The following is a 17,049-nucleotide window of genomic DNA, read 5'->3' as shown; positions in this document are numbered from 1 at the left end:
CTGCAAGTCAGAAAATCTCACAGGAAGAATAATTTGGTGTTTCCATGAGTAACCTTTTAATCTTTCCTTGTGGAGGGGTTAGGATGCACAGGAGCACCTTGTGAATGTTAAGGTGAGGTCTAAATGAAGGTTCCAATAAGGAGAAGTTATTTCTGGAGCTTTTATATCTTCAGTAAGCTCACACATGAAACAAGCTGCCCTGACTCAATATTATTTTCTTTTTTTCTGAATCCTTGTTTGGTTTGTTTTGTGGGAATTAAATTACACTTGAAATTCAAACCTGCAGTGTGTGCATGCAAGGTATAGGGAGGCTGCTCTGAGGGAAAGTGTTATGCACTCGGTAACCTTTTTGTATTTATTTGTTCAGCATGCTAGCTCTTGTGCTATTTGCTGGGAAGGAATGCCTACACAAAAAGCTATGAGGTGGGTCAAATAAAAAAGCCTAGAATGTTTTGAAAGCCTCCCCCTTGACTTTGGACTGAAGGGATCTGTAGTATTTTTGGCACATTATAAATTTTTGTTTACTGAAAAGAGAAAAAACCCAACCCAGCAACCCCCCTCTGACTCTGGGTTTATGTCTGTTGAAGTCCATGCCAGACCTAGTTTACAGTATGTCAAGTGCTTAATAATTCACAATAGATCCAAGAGAAAAGAAAACTTGAACTGCATTTTGGGTCAAAACATGTTGTTTTAAAGTCTAAAAATACTATGCAATTTGATCTTAATTAGAAGATCCAAGCTTACATCACATTGTTCAACTCTTCTCCTAGAAACTTGAATGTAAACTTTGTGTTTAAATATAAACCCACCTCTGGGGCTGGCCTATTCTCTTTATTTATTTTATTTGCCAAGCTGCTGAAAAGGTCGCGTGCACAAAAAGAATGCCCCGCTCCTAATCTTTTTAAGCTATTGACAGGGTAGTTAATGCAAAGCATTTTAGAAATTGAAAGCAAACTATCTTTCTTTTTCCACAGTCCTTTTCTTTCACATTGATACATTTCTGTTTTTCTCTCTTAAATACTCTTTCTGGCCTTTGGTTACAGACACACCGTTGGCATTTCATTACACACTCCTTGTTTTAATCCTATCTGCCTGTTGTTAATATGTTTCCTGAGAACTGGGGCACGAGAACTTTGGGAATAGTAGATTGTGGGGTTACCTAAAATATCACCAAACTTGTGATCTAAATTGGAGCCCTGATGATGAAATCTAGGACTCAGGCATGTGACTTTGTGTAATTTTCTGCATGATGCCTTATTATTTTTCCTGAACTTCTGTCTTCTGCATTTTCTTGGAAATTTTCACAGCCCAATCAAAGTCCCAAGGATAGGCTTAAAGCCACCTGCAAGATTTATGCTTATTCTTTTGGTTATTCATTTAGCTGTAGATCAGATCTGAACTATCCAGCTGCTCCTTGGAAGAACTGAGTTTAGGGTATCCACTGGGGACTGGATCCTCCACTTTGTGGCACCACCTGTGGCTAAAATCCCCACTGAGTGCACATCAGCAAATGACCTGGGAGGCAGGAGAAGCCAAGGTGATACTGCCACATTCTGCCCCACCTCTCTTCTGCAGTTCCTAGACCGAGTAAAAAATGCAGCTCCTTTGATACAGTGCCACATCGAAAAGAAAAAGTGTAAAACTTTACTGAAGTGGAATTTAATGAGCCATCCACAAAACACACCTGAGGAGGCCTGGGAATTTCTGATTTTCTAGTTCTGCTAATTTTCTAGACACCTGCTCAGGATGGCTGCCAGCTGAAGTCCTACACTGATACTTCCTCATAACCTCAACCTGAATTCACCAGGTGGGTATCCCTGGTAATTTGGGAGGTTTGATTTCACATGGATACACTGAATTCAGCACAGCAGTGCCAAACCCACTTTTCTCAAGGATTTTCTGGTCTGTGGATCTGCTGGTATAGATTTCCAGTGAACATCTTCTAGCAAGGTGAATGGACTTCCTTCTCTCTTCATTTCTCTTTAGATACAAGTTGTTTTGGAGCAGATAAAGCTATCTACACATGGCAAGGTGAGCTGTGTTGTATGTTTTGAGGGAACATCCAGAAAGCTGATTCTGCCTACAGTAGCAGGTTCAGGACAGGCATTAAGGGAGTGGCAAGGGAGATTAGATCATAGATTAAGGATTAAGTAAAGTAATGCAAGGTTAAATAAGCATAACAGTAGTAACAAAAATTGCCAGATTCAGAAGCTCTGGAGCCTCCCTGGTAACCAGGGTGTTACAATGGCTTAAACAGAAAGCCTGTGAGCTACTTTAGTCTGCTCTAGTGGAATACACAGACTTATTTTGTACTTGTTGGCCTATTTTATACTTATTTTGTGTGGATCAGGCACAGAAAATGCTCAAATGCAGATTGGATTGTTAAAGCACGCTACAATGTTTTGTTTATTCCTATACTTTACCACTGCAAACGTGATCATCTTTGCTGGTGTTTTGAGACTCCACAGTTGCTCTACTCTCAGCACTGCCTAATAACAGAAGATTTGTGAAGACATCTCTGTGCAAAAAAAAAGAAGGGAGTGGACAGAAACAAACTTTTCACAGTGACTCAGATTTATATCAGTGGTAAGTCTAGGGAGAAACAGATTTTAAAAGCTCCTGTTGCCTTTGGAACAAATTGGGAGGGGGAGGAAGCAATGTTCATTTACATTGTATAGTCTTAATTTTTAAACAGAGAAAGAGAGATGCATTTAAGGAGGAAGAATCATGTATTTTTCATAGCGATACTCTTTTCACTACCAGTAGTTCTAGAATTTCCATTAGAGAGAAAAACAAATAACACTGCCAACCACAGAGATTAAAGGAGAAGCCAATGGAGAGAAACAGATTTTTTCAAATAGGGCAGTGATAACAAAATACCAAGGCTCATTGACAGCATTGTCAAAGCTTAAAATTATAGCTAATGATACAGTAGTGGCTCTCTGACATTTTAAAATACCACAGCACATAGACTTCTCACTGCATTTGTATTTTCCTTCTTCTCTAGAGAGCAACAAACTTAAACTGATTCTGCTGCTAAGTAATCACAGCCAGTGTAAAATAATTATCTCAGGCTATAGCATAAATTGGATCAGGCGATCCTCTGTATGCTTTGTTATCAGCCTGCTAGGAGCAAATATAGCCCAGTAGTATCAAAAGTCATTAGTTCAAGTCAGGACTTGGGTGACTGAGCAGGTGGAAGTTTTACATGTCAGATGGAGGAAGCTTAATGCAATATTGAGTAGCAGTTACATAAACTCTGCTAGGGTGTTACTGCTCCTTTACAGACAAGCATGCTGCAGAGGTTAGGGAGTTTGAAGTGGTTAGAAAAGTCAGTTAGTCCACAGCCATAAAGCTTCTCCTAAGGTTTGGCTGGATTCAAGTTTTACCAGCAAATTGTTGCTAAAGAAGTATTTTTGTAAGCTTCTTTGCCTGCCTCCCTATCTGAAGGCAGGCTAATTTGCACCACAGTGGTGTTCTCTCTCTCCCACCATCAGTTGGCACTGAACTGTGAATGGGATTGAGATTTATCGTTCATTCAGGGTTTGCTGTGAATCTCATCTTGGAACATCCACTTCTGTGCATCTGATCCACAAGGAGCTGGTACAGCCAGCCAGTGCTGTGGTACTGCTCTGCCTCAGAGTGAAATGCACTGCCAGCCTGGGGACTACAGCTCAGGCATCACCTCTGCCAAAACCTCTGACACTGGGCTTTGAACACAAAGTCTTTCTTCATCCTTCCACTTTGGGTGCCAAGGAACTATGTAGTAACTCAGCTACCAGGTGGGATGCAGGAGGCCCTACATGAGAATTTCCTGTAGTGGCATGGGTGATCAGAGCATGCATGTAGGAATGACTTGGACCCTCTCTGGTTGAGGAAGACTCCACATGCTAGTTGGTTCCTTTCTGGGGAGTTACTGCACAAAATGTAGCTGGTGTCCACTGGTTTAAATAAGTCCCAATAACCAACAATTTGAGGAGAGATAGTGCATGGAAGCAAGTAAAGGAAGTAAAAGTAGAGGTAAAAAGTTGTATTACCTCTAAGCTACTGAGAAATACACAATTTAAGGAGAAGGGTGTTTAACCCTGAGAAATGAAAATGAAAACACCTGAGAAAAAAGTTTAAAGACTTGAAGATGCTCATTTGAAGGGTGGGGGAGAGATAATACAGTAAAATAATCACTAAATTTGAAGAACTAGCACATGAAATGGAATCTAGAAGTAAAGATTTTGAATAAGAGGCTGTGGCTTGGTCAGATAGTAAGGAAAGGGCATAAATAGCAAATATGTCCCTATGATTAGGATGAAGCAAGAATATAATGTATGTAAGTAGTTGAATATATTTATCAGATCTCAATTTGTAAATATTGGATGAAGTATAACCAAAGATATTGAGAAAAATTTAAAATAAGATGCAACATATTCTTTAGGAATAGATTATATCATAGTGATGAGGTATATGTCTTTACCACTGGTAAAGTTCTTCTTGCTGACAAGGAAAGCGTTAGACTGAAGTGCTTTGTATGTCAAAAAAATGCATCAAGGAAAAAGAAATTAATGTATTAAAGATGAAAATTAGTAGGAAAAAACAAAAGGTGGCTAATGGACCAGCTAAAGAAGAGACAAAAATAAAATTAACCTTAAACCAAAGACTGTTTAGAATTGCTATCTCCCTCTTTGGTGGACAGAAAGTTGATATTTAACATAAAAGTCAGTGCTGGCACAAGAATGAAGTAGCACAAACTGCCCTAAACCAATATACTTTGAAAACCTCAGAAATTTTGAAACATCAGAGGAAAGGAGAACAGCTGCCCAGTCAGTATAATGGAAGTAGCATTTTAAGACAGAACTTTGCAAACATATTGAAGACTGATAAACTGTAGACTGAAAGGCTGACTCTGATAACAGGGACACAGTCTTGGTGACCCAGGAGATCCTCTCAAATCCTTTTTTAATGGACTGGAATACTTGTTGACCAGTCTTCTTACTGCTAATGCCTCAGATGATCATTTCTAATACCAAATAATACTACAAAATGAAGGGATTTGTTCCTTTATTACCTGTTACTCTGAAAGAAGATGTAGAGAAGAGTATAACCTTTTGTGAACCATAGGACTCCATAAGAATGCACCTTTTTTCTGTTTACATTGGACAGTGTTTTTTGCTTATATCTAACATGGTGGTGTTTTACAGAGATAAAGGAGATGATCACAAGTTATGATAAACTAATTCAAATATTTGCATTTTAAGTACACATTTTTATTGTATAACCAGAATCACATGTAATAGAAATAGGCCTGGAGAGGGACTTAGAGAAGCAATTTAATTTATTCCCTAAGGGATGAACTATACCCTACAGCATTCCCAACATATTTGTACTGTAAGTTTTTTGTAGATATCACCAAAGGTGGAGCTGTGCGAGCTACTCCAGCTTTTGCAATGCTTTTGTTGCACTCGCTGATTAGAAAGGTTTTCTTAAGCAACTGCTGAGTAGGGCAAGATTACTTTCTGCATTTTGTTGACTTTTCTGTATTTTGCTGACTTTTTTCTGTAAAGCCTAATATGAGATTGCTTACTCTACAGTTCTTCCTGTTTTAGAAAGGGATCGTTTCACGAAGATGAGAGCATGGATCAGCCAGGCACTTTCGAAACAAAGAACTGAAACAAACTTATGTGAGTGATGAGCAAGAACTCGTCCTTAGTAGAAATATTTTAAAGAATCTGTTAATAAGAAGGAAAACTCCACACAATTAAAAGGCAGAGGTTTTGAGTTTTAAAGGGAAACACAGAAGCACAAATAACAAGGACTGTTGTTGGTTGATAAATTTCAATTTCAGATTTCTGGAACTTAGTCAAGGGAGAATACCCTGGTAGAAATAAGCCAACAAACATGAGTAGCATATTTAATTTATTTTGTTTTCCATGTATTGGAAACTAAAGGAATTCTAGTAATAGTTGTAATTTTTTTCTAGTAGAAGGGAGAAATGTTACATTGAGAGTATCATGGAAGAGAAAAAGTATTCATGTAATGGAACAGTTATGTAATTTGAAATAATGCAGTGGTGCATTTGACCTACTTCCCTGCTTTTGCTGATGTTGAGGTTAGGGGTTTCTGTGTTTTCAGGTTGTTTTGTGTTGTATGCATGACAAAAACCAATAGCTCCATGCTCCCAGTGTGCTTACATTCAGACTAGGTTTTCTTCATGCATTCCAAAGAATCCATTTTGCAGCAGGGGGAAGGACCCAGCCTTTGCCCAGGTTAATTCTGCTGCTGTTCGTGGTTTTGGGGAGGTTTTTCTACATGTAGATCGGTCTTTAACAAAACAGTTTGTTGCTGTGCTGTCCTATGTGCTTGCCTTTTCTAATATCTCCAAGTTAGGTGCACTTGACAGCTACTTTTCTTACCACAGGAATAAGTAAATAATTTAAATGTAGGCATCTTCCTACAGAGTTAAAATATAGGAATTACAATCCTCAATAAATTACTTTATTAACAGCATTTCAGGCACTACACCTGACAGAAACGTCTTGCTTACTTCTAATCTGTTTTTACCATAAAGAGACAAAAATGCCCCCTTTACCTTGTCAGGGAAGGAATTATAAACAGTACTTGCTTTAGATCACATGCAAGTAACTGCTGTGCACTGTGCAATGTGATTAAAAGACACATGGTACAGCTTTCAGTATCTGTTGATCACTCTTAAGACAGGTATCTTTAAGGCACCTGTTGCCACCATAATCCAGGTACTGTGTGTTGAGTAGAGACATGAAAGAACTCTGCTCATAAAATTATCTTGATTAATGAGGGCTTTATTTTGAGATGGGCTGCAGAGCCAGCTGTGGTTGTAGCTGTGCACCACAAACTGCTGCTTGGTACTTCCTGCAGCTTTGTGTTCCTGCCTCATCTTCTGCACAGGTTGTCATAAGGCAGATGGAAGAGTTCCTGCTTGCATGGGATGATCTGGAATAGCATTGCAGCCAGGATGATGCTCTGAACAGTTTTGCCCAGTAACGCCTGGAGTAAAGCCACGAACACAAGACCTCACTAAAGTCTATGCTAGTCAGCTCCACAAGCGCAAGGACTAAGAGCCTTCAGATTTATATTTGAAATGCTCTCCTACCTAGCACTTAACCAGGAATTAGTGCTCACAGCACTGCTGACTTTTGTGGAGTTTGTAAAGTTTATTATTTGTTTAAAACACACAGTAATGAGGCCTCTTAATATGCACAACTAGTTTCTCAAACAAGGTGGGATTTTTAACTACTGATATTTCCCTTTAAGTACCAAGCTTAAAAGTTGTATGAACTTAATACATGGCCAGGTAACCAGAACAGAAGGCATCTCTGCTAGCTACATTACAGTGACACTGGAGCTCTGCTCAGCAAGATGTTTAAAGAGTGTATTTGAACACAGTGATTATCTGATCTGCATATTTAGAGGCAGGGCACTGGATTATCTGAAGAAGACGGAAACTGATACTGCAGTTTTAGATACTGCAACTCTATTTCAATAGCTATTTTCAGCCTAATTTCAGTGCCTAGAAGTCGTGCCACCACAATACTGCTAAAAGTACTTTCCAATGTGATACACACATTTTTTCTTAAAGATTTTATCAAATTATTGCTGTTTCAAAATGATCTACTTTTTAATGTTTCTCTAGGAATTGTTACAAATCCATACAAATAAAAGGCACTGTTTCTCACTGTTCTTGATCTGAGAGAGAGAGCTGCAATACAAAACACCTTACAGGAAACATAGGTGTGCTATCTGCAAGCCAACTCCTTTATTGTAATGCATGGCATTTTAATGCTGCACACTATTATTTTATTACATCATTGACGATTGCATGTTCTTTCATTTCAAAAAAAATTATATACTGTGCTACAATTTTTTCTCTTCCCTTTTAAACATTTCTATTGGATTCCACTCTGAAATTATACCAGGTATTTTTTTTCATCACTACATTGCTTCAGGGTGACTGCATATATATAATTTTCTTTCATAATTTATCATACCTCAAAGAAACAGAGAGCACTTGTAATTAAATTGCCCAGTTACACAGCCATCTGGTCTATGTAATTCTTTTTTTGAAGCTGCATTATCTAAACTGTGGTTATGAGAAAGGCTGTAGATTAAATTAGATTAAATCACAACTCAAAATTAATGATTTATACATTCTTAAACTAAAAATTGGATAAATTAAATTAATGTTTTATCACAGGTGAACAATCAAAAGGCAGCCAATTCTTTAGGACATCTTGACTTACATATTTTAAAACTCGCCTCTTGTACAGCACATGTGTTACTTGTTCTTTATACAGGTACCTTATGAGTCTCAGCTGCAGCATTGTAACACAATCTCTTAACTGTTTTCCACACCTGTTTTTATTTTGTTGTGATCCTCCTTTGTTTTTTTTTTTTTTTTCAGGGTTAGGGTATAATCAAAATAATAACTAAAACCTACTTTCTTTTCTGCATTTTTTATTTTATTTTGGAGTGTCTTCTCTCCTATATAAGCTGATGCATAAAAGCTAGTTTAGATATAAACCTACTGATTTTTAAAATCCCTAAGTTTCTATGAGTAGAAATCATACTTGAAACACACTAATTACTTGAATATTTATTGCCTCAAAAACACACAGGTTCTTTGACAATTTAATACATGCATTGCTTTTGTAGACCTTCCTTATTAAGAACAAAAATTTCTGCATAATACTGTAGCAAGATTTCTGGATAGAAATGCTATGCCTAAAAATTAAACTGAGACTTTCTAAATAAGAAACATAGTCTGTTTATGCTGTTGGGCATCAAGTATTTATAAACAAGCTGAAAAATTACTTATAAAAAGTTACTAACAGTGGTTTAAATCTTCTCTTTTTCTTTTTTTTCTGAGGATGATGGTCTCACTAAAATAATTATTTAGTGACAATTATTTTAATCAATAACACTTCAATGCTTGTACAAATTTCAGATTACTACTAGGTATTGGATTTTGATAGGAAATTGAACCAGATAAGACCTCTATGGTTCATTGCACATAGTTCTATTATGCTGCAACAATACATGTTTATTACATTTAATTACATTTTTAAACTAGTTTGCACTCACCATTACTGTTGGAAGACTATTTCTGAACTTAATTTCTGTGATTAGAAATTTATTTTTACTTTACTGCAGAGAGTTGCCTACTACTGGGACTAATTCTGACAAAGATTAACTGAAATGAGTAGGAGTTTTGCTTGGAGAAGGGCTGATGATTAAACTTTAAAATATGTAATGCATTAGGAAGCTCCCAAACTGAGATCTCAATTGGTGGGAGTTTTTACGGTTCCATTACTACAGCTCTTTTAAATACACAATGCTGTGTTAACTGTTGGTGAACCTGAACTGTCATTCCAGCCATGTCGTACCTTAGCCTGCTCCCCACAGCTGGTTTATTTTGCAGGTCAGCACATCTTAGTTTGGCTGCCCAACTTGACTAAGCTCCAGCATTGCTGCTGTTGCCAATAAATGAAACTTTCCTTTCTCCCACACTCTCAGTCAATGTGCAGCTGAGTGCTAAGGCTCCTGTGCAGTCCTGTCTCAACACAAAACCTGCGCAACTCCAATTTGCGTTTTGGTCTCCTGCCCATCAGTAGCAGATGCCAGCCATACAGCGGAATTGAGACGTGACTCTCATGTGTCATTATTCCCCATGGTATTATGGATTGCACAGTGCTTAACGTCCAGCTGAACAGGTGGCACGGGGGTTTGCTAGAAGTGTGTCATTTTAAAAACTATTAAAAACTTTAACCTGATTAATGGTATCTGTATATAACACTGCAGAAATCAACACAGGACCTCAGAAGAGTTGGTGAAGAGGTGAATTTTGAAGAAAAAGCAACGTCTGACATAAGTGGTAGGAAGAATGGATTTTTTTTTTTTTTTTTTTTTTTAACAAAATCTACTAATTAGAGTCCCATAACTGTCTGTAAGGATTACTGGAGAAAACATTCCTTTGGAGCTATTTTTCTTACCATCTGTGATCTCCTAAGTTTCATTACTGTTCAATTTCATTACCGTTTAATGTTTGTTTGTTCTGTAAGGCATTGGGACCATGACCAATTCTTCACTGAGCAGTGGGCCTTGTGAATAAGACATGAAAAGAGCATTGCAGATCCTGAGTGGTAAAATCCAGTCAGATCAGGAATTTATTAGCATTGGAGTGATGAAACCTGCTTTTCATGTGTCTCAAGGCTGGTGTTTCCAGTGGATTCCCTCATATGTCGTAAGGGTGAGATAAGATCCATCTTCATTCTTCCCTTTTGTAAGGATACTACTTTCAGCCCAGACACTTCTTTTCTGAAAAAGTTCCAAACTAGAAACGTGTCTATCTGAAACTGTTCAATGGGCTCTGGGGCTGTAGCTGGCAATGCAGAATGAGCACAAACACCTGCAGGCTGTGCACTCAGCAACCTTGCACCTTTGGAAGACTGGCTATAAGGACAGAGCTACTAAAGATCAGTAAAGGGCCTAATTTGAAAACAAATTATGATATCTTCTGAATGAAGGTTTTTCCCTTTGAAAAGGCAGAAAATACAATGCACACGCATTGCTTGGTGATTCAGGTGTGAAGCAATGTTAAAGGAGTAGATGACACTTATTGTGGAAGTCTAACACATTTTCTGTGCAAGAATATTAGTGAGAGGCCTGCTGGTACAGCTCCACTGCTGCTGGGAAGTGCCTAAGTGTTAATGCAGAGTCCTGCTGTGACTGCTGGTGCCTCAATATACAGAATCACAAAATCACAGAGTGGGTCAGGTTGGAAGGGACCACAGAGGGTCATTTGGTCAAACCTCCCTGTTCAAGCAAAGTCATCCTAGAGCACATGGCACTGGATTGTGTCTAGACATTTCTTGAATACCACCAGGAGGGAGACTTCACAACCTCTCAGGGCAAGCTGTTTCAGTGGTTGGTCACCCGCATAGTATAGATGTTCTTCCTCATGTTCAGGTGAAACTTCCCACACACTTCTGCAAATAAAACTGGTGAAGGATTTGGAGCACAAGTCCAATGAGGAGCAGCAGTTGTTTAGTCTGGAGAAAGGGAGGTTTACCACACTTAACAACTACCTTGAATGAGGCTGTAGATAGGTGGGAGATTGATCCATTCTCCCTGCTAACAAGTGATAGCATAAGAGGAAATGGCTTCAATTGCACCAGTGGAGGTTTAAATTGGATATTAGGAAAGATTTCTTCAGTGAAAGTGTGGTCAAGGATTTGAACAGGCTGCTCATGGAAGTGACAGAATCACTGTCCCTTGAAATTCAAAAGAATGTGTAGATCTGCTGCTTAAGGACAAGGTTTAATGCTGGATTTGCGAATGATAATTAACAATTGGACTCAGTTATCCAAGAGGTCTTTTCCAACCTGTACAATTCTATGATCCTTGCTCTTAGGGATGCACTGTTCTTGAGCTTGGAGGAAGTAATGCTTGAATATTGACTAGCCATGTTCCCTGCAGGGCCAGTTCCCATGGGATTCTTCCAAGAAGGTCGCTGAAAGTTAGCTCTCCTGAACTGCAGGGTTGCATTCTTACTTGCTGCCCTTACCTCCGCCATACAAGATACTGAATCTCATGGTGGCTGTACCCAAGGCTGCCCCCAGCCCTCACATCTGCAACAAAGCCTTCCTTGTTTGTTAATACATGGTCGAACAGCTCACCATTACTCGTTTTTTCCTCCACCACCTGTGTCAGAAAGTTGTGGCCAACAATTTCCAGAAACCTCCTGGACTGTTTGTGCTTTGCCATGTTGTTCCTCCAGCAGATGTCAGGGTGGTTGAAGTCCCCCACAAGAACCAATCCTTTGTGACTGCTTCTAGCTGTCTGTAAAAGGCCTCACCTACTTCCTCCTCGTGATCAGATGGCCTGCAGCAAACACCACACGGTTTCACCCTTACTAGTCTTCTTTTTAAACTCTGCCTATAAACTCCTGACTTGCTCATCATCCACCTAAGACAGAGCTCGATTCAATCCAAGTGTTGCCTTGTCACATAGAGGGCAACTCCAGCTCTGCCCCTCCCAGGTCTGGATTTCCTGAAGGGTGTGTGGTCCTTCACGCAAGATAGAGCAGCTCTGAACAACGACAGATAGCCCTGTGCTTTAAATGCCAAAGAAGCAAATAGCTACACTAGAATTCATACTTTGCCCCACTGTGTTGTTAGCAACAGAAAGGTTTTGCTGGAAAAATTAAAATTAGCATGGACACAGTCTGGTAGAATTGTATTCCTTCTAGTTTTGAGAATGATGTAAGTTCTCTTTAAAGGATAGACCTACAACATAAAATATTCAGAGAGGTTCTTAGCATAAAAAATACACACCAGTGCACAATGCATACAAGAGAATTAGTTAGCTGACATTTATAGTATGTATGCAATTAATTACATGAACTTGAATGAGACAATTCAGGTGCATGTGTGTAATGAAACTGTGTTTAAAAAGCTTGGCCTCCTGTCGGTCCTCTTCTCCAGGGAATGCAATGGTATAACCGGAACAGCCAAGCTGTTACTAAACAGTGGGGAAATTGCTTTTGAAACTTGTGCTTGCAAAAAATGCTTTTCCTTGATGTGCAAATCAATTTGCTTTTAAGGGTACAAGGATGCAAAAAAATGTTTTTCTTCAAATGAAAGTTTTCTAAAAAGTGATTCTGTAGCAGGTTAATTAGTTTGCTATCTAAAATGTTTTGTTTCACACCTGATTTCTTTTCTAAATGTATAAATACCAGCTAGTGTTTTAAAGCTTCTGTAACTGTGAATGGCTCTGCTGTCCCTCACTGCAAGCTACATTTTTATTACTTCTTCCCAAGAAATTTATTTTGCTGACATAGGCCCTAATCCAGTAAAGTGTTAAAACATATGCTTAATTTTAAGCGAGTTGAATAAAGCCAACAAAACTTTCCTATGCCTAAATCTAAGTACAAATTTGTGTTTGGCTTAGCTGGGGTTATAGTTTCTGGGTTATGGTCTAGAGGGCTTTGTGTGTTTTGCAGAATGGATGCCCTCCTGAAGGAAGAACAGATTTTGTGGAGTTTTAAGGTATTTTGTTATTTATCAGAAGATCTTGAGATTAAAAAAGTGCCAACAAGTGAACATGAACACTAAAATTTTTGGAGATGAATGCACTCCTTTAAATACGTATGTCATGCATCTCCTAACAAACTTCCCACAATTTCATCTTCCTCCACTACGTGACAATGTAGTAACTGAAAACAGGTGCAGTGGTAGCTGATTGTTTTCATAAATGATTACTGTCTTTTCTGTATTGGTTTTCCTAGTTGTATTAAGAATTTTATCTTGGAAAAGAGGCGATCTTTCTTCATGCTAGTGAGCTGATGATTTGGAAGTTTAGTATTTCTTAATATTTTATTATGTGATACTGAAACACTTGTAATTATGGATGCACACAGTGATCTTTTCCCATAGAAAGGGTGAAACCACAGGAGATTATGACTGAAATGCAGCTCAATTTGGAACTCAAAAGTCACAGAAGTATAACAGGAACTTGAGGATTCTGATGCAGTAGCTAGGGGAAAACTGGTTACATAGAGAAATGTATTCCCACAATTTTCACTTCTGCTGGCAATCTCAGACAGACTTAGGACACAGTGGACCTGGAATAAGCTGCCTTCTCCTTACAAGGGCTTGCATAAGACCCAGAAGGAAACAAACCGTACAGTGTGTACATAAGCTCACATGATTAATTGTTTTGTTACACCAGTGAGTTTTCCACTCAAAAGGGGGACCCAGTACCCTCTTCTTCAAAATTGACTTTGTCAATTCCTATCAACATCACAAAGCTCTGAGCTGTCTTTTTTTTTTTCATGTGGGATGGCTTAAAGGCTTTGTGTGTTTCATTTGTACCACGCAAGTTGTCAAGTACTGCAGCTGAAGAGAAGAAAGAATGCAGAGAATTTGTGCTAAGCTTTAATTTTCCTTAATAGCAGGCACAGGATTTGTTCAGAGAGTTTTATTATTGGGTGATAAGTTAAGGTAATTACAGCGGTGGGGCAGAAGGCCAGAAGAAGATGGAGAAATCTAATACCATGAAACATTTAGGCTTAGAGAGTACTTTGGGTTATTTTTTTAAAATATACTAGCAACCTAGAAACAGCCTCCTTCACACTGAGGGAAATTTAAACATAATATAATTATTGCACCTTGTGTGTTAACATATACAGTAAGATTAAGTATCTTGCAGTTTTCACTCTCACTTCTCACATTTACAAAATTTATAAAGGGAAGGGATTTGGCTGAAGTCACTGAGACAGAAGAGGTTAAAATCAGTAGCTAGAGAAAGAAAGAGCTGTAAGACATTCTGCAAGGGTTTTTACTATGTAAACATTCATGCCTGATTTGTATCTGGAACAGGCAAGTCATTTGTTTGGACTTCAAGGTAGGTTTCCTGTCTCAACTCAGCAAGTTATACCTGTCCAGAAACACTTAAACCCATTATTTGTCTCAGGTTTCAACACAGCATAAAGTTTGAGCAAGTGATTGAAAGGTATTTGAATAAAGATGGACTTCAGCAAGAGACTAAAGGTGTCTTGCTGATCAGGACCCTAGAGACATGTAGGAACTCTATACCAGTATTACATCAATCTTAAGAAAATTGGAATAAATTTTTATCATTACTTTCTACTTCATTTCCCACAAAGCATAGGAAACAGTGGATTTGTGAAGAAACATAATCAGCATTTCTCCTGAAGTATTTTGAAGCCTCAAATGGTGTTGGCTTTTTATATTTTATGTAACTGAATTATCATTAAATGGTTTAATAAAAAAGGTTCACGGTAGCATTAAGTAATACTAAATTTGTCTCTGTAGTAGCTACTGATTCAACTGTGTGACATATGAGCATATGAGCTTTTATTCACACATTTTTAATTTTCTTATTCAGAGCACTGAAAGATACATCAAGGATGCACTTTTCCCTACTTACTCAAAAGATTGATTTAATACAACCATCTTTCCCACTTTTTAAAACAACTATTGAAAAAATAATTCAGAATTGCTTTGAGTAGACAAAGATATTTTTCTTCAAGTGTAAACATTTTCCTATGATGCTCATGATCAATATAAACAAGTGTGGGTTTTCTAATGCATGAAAAGAAGTCTTACCAAGTCTCAAATCATGCTATTTCTGTATGTCATTTTAATACATACAATACAATAATGCTCCACTGTAACACAGGTCCGTATACTTCTACAACTGAAAAGCCTGGGTAGGCTGGCTGTCCTCAAAATCTCAATGGATTTTCCTTCAGCGAAGGCCTTGTCCAAATCTTGTGAAGCTGCTAGAACTCATGAACCACTAAGGCACCTCTTAATCATGTCCTTATCGCAAATGTCATGTTTGCGCTCCACTCCCAAACAGATGAGCTGTTAGGAAGTGAAAAGGCTGGTGCTATCTTGAAGAAAGGACGGCAACAACCTGGAAAAGAAGGGAGTCTCAACAGTAATAACAGTAACTGTTTGTGTTCTGCAGATTGCAAAGAAAAACATCAGGGCACAACAGCTTTTTGTAACTGCACACAGCTGGTAACTTCCACATGGAATGGGAGAAGTACAATGCCTGAAATTTCTTGTGAAATAAGGTGAATTTCTGTATTTCCTTGTCGTGTTATTAATTCAAATTCTAATTGTTTTGTAGGAGAAGCTGTGGTTGCTTCCTCAGGCTAGGAGCTTGCAAGGACTGTCCTTGGCCAATGAATGCTACTTCTGTTTTTGTCACCCTTCCAATAGGAGGACTGACAGACCTCCTATCTAGAAGAACAAAAAATAAATTGCCAGTTGAATGTTCAATGGAAAAGTGTCTTTAAAGCTGCCAGTGCTACCTTCTTTTGCTGTGGAAGATGACTTTTAAACTCGATTTTGGAAATAATTATTACAGCAGTGGGGCAGAAGGCCAGAAGAAGATGGAGAAATCTAATACCATGAAACATTTAGGTTTAGAGAGTACTTTGGGTTATTTTTTTTAAATATACTAGCCACCTAGAAACAGCCTCCTTCACACTGAGGGAAATTTAAACATAATATAATTATTGCACCTTGTGTGTTAACATATACAGTAAGATTAAGTATCTTGCAGTTTTCACTCTCACTTCTCACATTTACAAAATTATAAAGGGAAGGGATTTGGCTGAAGGGATTTTGCCAGTTGTGGATTTTAACTGGATTCCTCCTCTTACCTTTTCTAAAGAGCATTCTCAGGAAATTTCAGGAAAATCAGAATTGTCAGTAGTAATTGATGAAATGGACTGTACTTTGTAGAAATAGCTTTTCTGTACAATATGTTTAGAATAATTCCCCAAACCTATTCAAAATTTCATTTTCTAGCAGGGAAAAATATAAACAGTCTGATGAAGGTTTAAAAAACAAGAACTCATACCTTCTCTGGCAAAAAGGGGGGGTACTCTCTAAAATCTTAAGGGAAAGAAGTAAGGCCTGTGCCTCACTGGTGACAGAGCTTTGATGGTAAGTTATACACAGAATGTACTATTAGATAGATCTGCCTAGTTCTTGTTTCAGATACGCAGGAAAACAGTCAATTTCTGAATCTCACTACAAAAACCTGATTTCCTAAATAATTGTTCTTTGATTCTGGAAAGGTGCTAAAAACTGATTCAAAATTAGCTGCTACAGGAGAAGAGCTACTTAGCAATGGGCTCAGACATAGATGTGGTGTGGGGAGCCTGGAAAAAGGGGGGAGGGACTGTGCAGCTCACTCACATGATCCCAGTGCTTAAGCATTGCAGTAAATTCTGCTGATAGCACAGTGAGAAGTGGTCTCACTTTCCTGAGGTAAATCCCTGTTTTAGCAACTGTACACAAAAGGGTAAAATATTTAACTTGGTATTAAATTTAGCAAAATAAACTGAGTTTCTTGCACACAAAACATATTAATGTAAGTTTATTGTCCTATCTGTCTAAAAGGTCAGGAATGGCTTAACAAAGTTTGAAACATTTGTGCTGGAAGAGCTGAAGAGCAGGGTGCTTGAGCAATGACCAGGCA

This window comes from Vidua macroura, chromosome 3 (assembly GCF_024509145.1).
Source record: "Vidua macroura isolate BioBank_ID:100142 chromosome 3, ASM2450914v1, whole genome shotgun sequence".
Taxonomy (NCBI): Eukaryota; Metazoa; Chordata; class Aves; order Passeriformes; family Viduidae; genus Vidua; species Vidua macroura.
The sequence above is the reverse complement of the archived record's forward strand: the minus strand, read 5'-3'. Positions refer to the sequence as shown.